We start from the raw sequence: 7,500 nt of genomic DNA on the forward strand, positions 1-7,500 counted from the left end.
ACTGGACACCAACAAAACTGAACAGGGAAGCCCTCCTTCCCCATGTGAACTGCTGGAGATGCGAGAATACTCGATGCAGTATCACTCACATCCTCTGTGAGTGTCCCTCCATCCACCCCTTTGGGCCTACGTTGAGGATACCCTGGGAGCATCCATGCCACTACGACCTCACCGCTCCGCTGCCGTCATTCTCCTTCCCAATACCGGGTCTCCCTCGGACCTCTCCGGGCCGCATCTCCGCCTCCTCCACACAACCCTTGCAGCAGCCAAGATCTGTGCCCTCCGCCAGTGGAAGTCGTCCATGCCCCTATCACCGGAGAATTGGATAGTGGCAATGATACAAACTGCGTCACATGAACGAGTCATATACAACCTGGAAGACCAGGCGGAGGTGTTCATGCAGACATGGGCTCCTTTCTTACGAGATGACCCTTGAAGCATAGGATGGAGGCAACTCCGCACACTGCCAGCTACGCCCTAACGCTGCCATGGGAATCCCACTCCGTACCCCCCACCCACCAGCCGGTGTCCTGTCGGTCCCCCCATCCTCCCCCTCACATTTTCCATACCCCTCTCAATTAATTTTTTACTATACCGGGCATTCAGATGCACAAATTTACAGAGGTACAGATGTATATATGCAAACCACTCCTTTTGGGGGAACTCCACCAACGTCACTCTCGCTACCCACTGTTCCACTGTGCGAAGTGGAGGCTATCATATCTCCTCCGCCAGACATCCATGGGCCCAGCCGTTCTGGCAAACTGGATCCACTCCACCTCACCCCCCTCCTGACCCACTTTGGCCCCATCACCTCAACGCTGCTCAGAATCTTGGCTCCTGCTATCCCCTCTCAGGATGGCCCAGGACGTTGACTCATCAACCCTTCATACCTAGAAAGACGCATCACAACGTCGAGTGGTGGACTCGCTTATACCGCGAATGTCGTGGGTGCTATACCTCCCCTCTGCTCATTTCTACTCCTCCCTTCCCTGATTGACTTGCAGTGCATTCTTTTATCTGATGCTCTTCAATTGCATTATATTGTCTGCTACTCTCCAACTGGTATACCTTACTGTGGACTTGTTATTTCAAATTATTGCAGTATAAAACTACAACACAAAAAAAATCAATGTAAGAGGAAGAGAAATAGATGAACACCCAAAACAACCCCCCCTCGTCCAATATAAGCTCATGCTCTCATAAGTACAACTGGCTACGCAACAGTAATCTAATGCCAATATAAACTCAGAACTATTTTGAAACCAGTAGCTGCCTTTGGATACATTTCTCCCAGAAATAAATGTTATCTACAGGACGTACTTTCTCTGCAGAGCTGTCAACATAAGTTACTAAGAGCTTACAGATCCATACATTTGCTTTCTGAGGCGATGCTGCCAAGTAGAGTTGTTTATCAACATGGCTGAGCACGAAAAGACTTGTGTTGGTGATGAGCAGGTCCTCTTGATGAGATACTGGAAATGAGGGATTTTTAGGTGCCTTGATGCAAGTGTGAAATATTGTCCTCATCAAGAACCACGGTTTGTACCATGATAGTGGAGACAAAGTAGTTTATTATAAGCAGGGCCACTTGAATTATGCAGCATGGGAGGACGAATTTGTGCTGCAGGGGTGACTAAATTATGGGGCAGGAAAAGGCAAATTATGTGGTGTAATGCAGCATATTCTTGCGTTAGTATTACCTCCAAATTTGTACATGTTAACACTTTCTGGGAAAATATTATACAGCAGAGTTGGTAAGCATGTATATTTAGGTCATGCTATGCAGGCAGGACTTTGCACACCCAGCTTTTCGGGGCTTGAACTGGGCCAATCAGGGCTGGGAAGCCTGAGATGAACTGACTCTGCATACATCTGCTCACAAACTGCCCCAAAATGGCTCAACATTTCCAGGGCATTCCAGGGGCCCAGGGCTGATATCCACTGTGGACCTGAACTTGTGGGTAAACAACAAGTCCATCTCTCCCGCTCTTTCAGGGAAATGGAACACATGGGTGTAGTAGGTTCCAAAAGATGATAAACTATGCGTAGGCAGGAATAAGGAAGAGGAAATGCTGGCGGAGGTCTGTGAAAATCCTGGCATGCCATTCTGTTTTCTGTCCTGGGTATAGGGAGGAATGACTAATCAAACTATCTAGTAGCTGGTGGCCTCAGGGGTTTTGATTAGGATAGATGGTGCTTAAAAATCAATGTTTTGTAGTAAAGCTAATTATTAGAGATCTTGGTCCTGAAAATATCTGTCTATTCTGAAACTTTATGTATAAACTTTGTTTATTGTGCTGTAAAGTCAGTACATCATACAAAAACGCTTCATAGGCTGGTCTGGCATCAACATTCAGCCCGGCCAGCGTCAATACAGCTTTTATAAAACAGTCCAAACAGGGAAAAGGGGGTGTGGGGAGCTTGGACATGTGCGTGGCAAGGACCCCGTCCCAGTGCCCCAGTGCCAGTAGAATGTCTCTGAGTCCCAGCCATGGAGACGCCACAGAAAAGGGCGTCGCGTCCACACAACGGCTTTCGCAATGGAGTCCATGTCCCAAAAAGCTGAATAGTGTCCAGATAGGGTAAGGAACCAAAACACAACGAAACATCCCCGTACCCGCCACCCCCCGGCCTACCCACCCCCCACCCCTGTTCCAGGTCCATGTTCATAGTTCGTCACTATGGTCGTTCATGCCTCCGTGTTCGTGTCCTCCGGTTGGGTCCGCCGCAACAGGCGTAGATATCTAGGGCAGGTCACCTCTCTGAATTCGGAGGCCAGAAGGGTCAAGGAGGGCTGCCACAGTTCGGGATATTTGTCCCCCTCCCCCTTTGCAATCAGAGACAGTTTCTCCATCCCCAGGACGTACCAGAGGCGATGCAGCCAACCTTGAAACGTGGGGATATGCGTGGTACGCCAGTAAGTGAGGATATTCTGTATCGCCGAGCCCAGGGCTACGGCTATCAGCCGTCCTCTATGGGAGCGTAGGGGATATGTGATGGGATTGGGGGAGCCTAGCAGTACATAAGGGGGGAACCTCGGGATAGTGGTGTCCAAGTGTAAATCTACTTCATCTAGAACCTGAGTCCAGTAAGCCTGCAGGCGGGAGCAGCTCCACAGTAAGTGTACCAGTGTACCCGTCTCCCCGCAGCCTCGCCAGCAGAGCGCATCCCTAGTGTGGTCTATCTCGTGTAGTTTTTCAGGGGTATAGTACCAGTATGTGGCCAGTTTTGTGAGAGTGTCCGTCAGCCCCATGTGGTGCGCGGAGTGACGGGCCCTGTAACAGATGCCTTCCCATTCTTTGTTACTCAACGTGCGTTCTAGATCTCTTTCCCACCTCGCTCTGCCTGCATTATGGATGTGTGCGTACCTGCCCAGGAGCATGCGGTAAAGATCCGAAATAAGGCCACGGTCAGTCTTTCGGGAGAGCAGCCAGTATTCATATTCACTGAGTCTGCGATCAGCCCCAGCTCTGACGTTCGGTTGTAGCGCCCAGTGTCTTATCTGAAAATAACGAAGGCGTTCCTCTTCCGGCAGACCAAATTCCCGACGGAGGGCATCAAAGGGGATAGCACCCCCCTCGGCCTAGATGTGGTACAACACTTTGCATCCCGCAGGGCCCCATTTCGCAAAAGCCTTCGCATCCATGCCGGGGCCAAAGTCCGGATTGGACACTAGGGGAGTCAATGGGGATGGGAAGGACGTCAGGTCGTGTGCTACGTTCACCTGGTCCCAGACCTCCAGAGGCGTCCTCGTAATGAAGGAGGCATAGAGATTCGGGGGTCGATGGCGCCGCCTTAAGAAGGGCACTTCCTGCAGGGTGCAACCGGCCACTGCCTGATCTTGGAAGAGCCAGTGCTTCTCTGACTCCCATTTGCTCCACTCCACGAGCGTCCGTAACTGCGCCGCTTGGAAGTATAAAAGCAGATCCGGGAGGCCCAACCCTCCCTGTTCGGGAGGCAGCATCGCCAGGCGCAGCTTCATACGCGGACGTCGCCCATTCCAAATGAAGTTGGCTAGTTCCGCCTGCGTTTGGCGAATCCACCCTTCCGGCGGCCGCATGGGGATAGCCCTGAATAGATAGAGTATTTGCGGCAAGATTGTCATTTTAATAGCCGCTACTTTGCCTAGCCAGGACAGCGGCAGGTGCCTCCATCTACCCAGCTCCGATCTAATCGTGGTTCTCAGTTTCGCGTAGTTTCTGCGAACCGTACCCTGCAAGGTCGGCGCTAATTGTATGCCCAAGTACTGTACCGCCTCCGACGCCCACGGGAAGGGGAAGAGGCCCTCTAGGAATATTCTCGTGGACTCCTCTAGAGAGAGGTCGAGCGCTACAGATTTACTGAGGTTGACTTTAAACCCAGCCACCCCTGCAAAAGTGTTGAGTACCGCTACACAGGCAGGGAGGGATTCACGTGGGGCGGAGAGGGAGAGCAGGACATCATCCGCATATAAGCTTATGGTGTGTGTGAAGGCACCCATCTTGATGCTGTGGATCTCCGGAGTAAGGCGTATCACCTGTGCCAGGGGTTCCATATATAAGGCGAATAGTAATGGGGAGAGGGGGCAGCCCTGCCTCGTACCCCGTTCTATAGGGAAACGGGGCGATGAGAACCCGTTGACCCGCACTGTCGCCGAGGGTCTAGAGTAGCAGTTGAGCACCCAGGCCCAAAAACGGTCGCCTAATCCAGCCCGCATCAACACTCGTTCTAAGTACAGCCAATGGACACGGTCGAAGGCCTTTTCTGCATCGATAGACAACAGCATGTATTCCCCCTCCGTGCGCGTGGCTTTTTCTATAAGGTGCAGTGCCCTTTTGGTGTTGTCGATGGTTTGGCGCTCCGAGATGAACCCCGTCTGGTCCGGGTCGATCAGCCTCGGCATCAGCAGTCCGAGCCTCTTAGCGAGGATACTGGTATATAGTTTCAAGTCGATATTAAGAAGCGAGATGGGCCTATATGCTGCACAGCTCTCCTTATCCTTGCCCGGTTTCGGGATCACAGAAATGGTGGCATCTAGCAAATCTTCCGTGATGGCCCCGGGGTCGGAGAATTGATTGAAAAGCTTGGTAAGGAGCGGCACCAGCTGGGTGCAGAATTTCTTATAAAAGAGGGCCGTGAAGCCATCCGGCCCCGGAGCCTTCCCCTGCCGAAGCCGAGAGATGGCCGAGATCACCTCCTCGGGCCTTATGTCGCTGTCTAGGGTCGCTGCTTGCTCTGCGGTAAGTGCGGGCAGGTGGGCAGAGTCCAAAAAAGGGTCGCTCGCCTCTAGGTCTAGCGTTTCCCCCGAATACAATGAGGTGTAAAATGCGCCGAATGCGGCTGCGATGTCGCTATCTTCCGTGGCTATTCCACCCCCGGCTAGTGTGATTTCCTGCACTGCCTGGCGCTGACGTTTCTCTCTAAGTGCCCGACCCAGAAGGCGCCCGCACCTGTCCCCCCCAGTGTAGTACATGTGGTGTACCCTCAGCGCCGCAAATTCCGCCCTGTCCTGATCTAGCGCGCTTAACTGTTTTCTCGCCAGAGTCAACTGCCTCCAGATCCTCGGCGCACACGTCCTCTGATGCATACCCTCCAGTTCCCTGACTTTCTGTGTTAGTTCTTCCCTCTTCTCAGCTCGCGCTCTATTCTCCGCTGCAGATAAGGCTATGAATTCTCCCCTGAGGACTGCTTTCAGGGCCGCCCAGTGTGTGGTCGGGGAAGTGTCTGCTGTGGTGTTGTGGAGTAGGTAATCTCGGATCGCCTCCGCAATTTTCCCCGGCACTTCTTTGCGGTGCAGCAGTGTGTCCCACAGACGCCAGCACCGGGGCGGCCGCTGCATCGGTGGGAAGAGGAAGGTGGCCAGCAGGGGGGCATGGTCAGAGAGGGATGCAACGCCTATCTCGACTGCGGAGGTGAGGGTATGTAGGGAAGTAGAGGCCAAGAAATAATCTAATCTGGCGTAAGTGCGGTGTGCATTCGAAAAATAGGAGTAGGCCCTGGTGCCCGGATGGAAACTCCGCCGAAGATCCACCATACCTAGGTCATTCAGACGTGTCAACCCTCCCACCGACAAGGACCCCGCCTGTGTGGAGCACTGCGCCGATCTATCTAGGGCAGTGTCAAACACGAGGTTGAGATCCCCCCCCAGTAGTATGTGTCTATCAGCCGAGGCCGCCAGCAGGCTGAGCGCCTCATGGAAGAAGCCCTCCTGTCCCTCATTGGGGGCATAGGCCGAACAGACCGTAAAGTCATATCCCCCCAGCGTGAAGTGGCAAGATAAGAGTCTCCCCTTTATCTCCGCTCCCTGTCGCAGGACCCGCCCCCGGAACTTTCTCGCCACCAGTATAGCCACCCCAGCTTTCTTGTGTGGTGCGGATGAAAAAAACTGGTGTGGGAAGAGGTGTGATTTCATGCGCATACAATCTTTCTGCAGTAGGTGCCTCTCTTGCAGGAGACAGATGTCGGCCTGTGAGTGCTCGAGGCACGACAGTACCGCCTTGCGTTTTGTAGGGTTGTTAAGGCCTCTCACGTTCAGTGAGAGGATGCGCACCTCAGTAGCAGCCATAAACCATCAACCGCACTCCCCGTTCCTGCCCACCCAGTCCTCCATGCCCGAGCACCAACCTCGACCCCCGATGCATGCCTGTCTTCACGGCCGTGCCCCGGGACCAGGCCGAGGCGCGCCCCGCGAAGGCCAGCCTCGCGCCACTTGAGCCGCCCATCCACTCAACATTGTGGAACCCCCTGGACCTGGAACCCCCCCTCGCCCGCCCTCCCCTCCAACTACCCGTATCCTACACCTGTACCCCCCAACATCCCCAAAGGAAGCACCACAACCTCCCCACCTCCCTCCACCCCCCCCCCAACAACCCCAAACAAGAAACCACAAAGTAAAGCACCATAAAGGTGGGTCACTGTCCCTCATCTTTCACAGATGGGTGGAAAAAGTAGGGGAATGTGTCCAGCCCCTTATTCTGAAACTTTAAATGGGTAAGAAGACCAGCTGGCTGATGTGGAGCCGGTCTTAAATTCAAGCGCCTAGTGGGCTACTTCTGGTAAGCAGAACTGGATGAACCAAACACTAGATTAAGACAACAATGCTAAGCAGACCCCAGAAAAGCTTTTGGTTGATACAGACAGAAGTATGGTTGCCTTAGAAGACAGAATCCCCTAATGAAGGGGTAACAGAGCACTTGCTAAATCAACTAGTCTTGAAAATAGATCGATCGTGAGCATCACATCCATTCCTAGCCATCGCTAGTGCTGAGGCCTTTGGGGCTAAGCTTCAATGAGTTGAAGGACAGCTGCTGTGCACAAGGAGCCCCAAGGCGAGGTCCCAGGTGGGCCCACCACAGGTGCACATCTTTTTGGTAGTAGCAAATATTTAAACTACCAGACACTTGTTTAGGGCATTGAGACAGGCTGAAACAGGTCTACCCCACAATAAGAGTTGAATAACTCCCCTTAATTTTAATCCTTCACCCTGGAAGCCCAAATAAAATGTGTTAGTCTACCAGT

This window comes from Lissotriton vulgaris, chromosome 6 (genome assembly GCF_964263255.1).
Source record: "Lissotriton vulgaris chromosome 6, aLisVul1.2, whole genome shotgun sequence".
NCBI classification, from domain to species: domain Eukaryota; kingdom Metazoa; phylum Chordata; class Amphibia; order Caudata; family Salamandridae; genus Lissotriton; species Lissotriton vulgaris.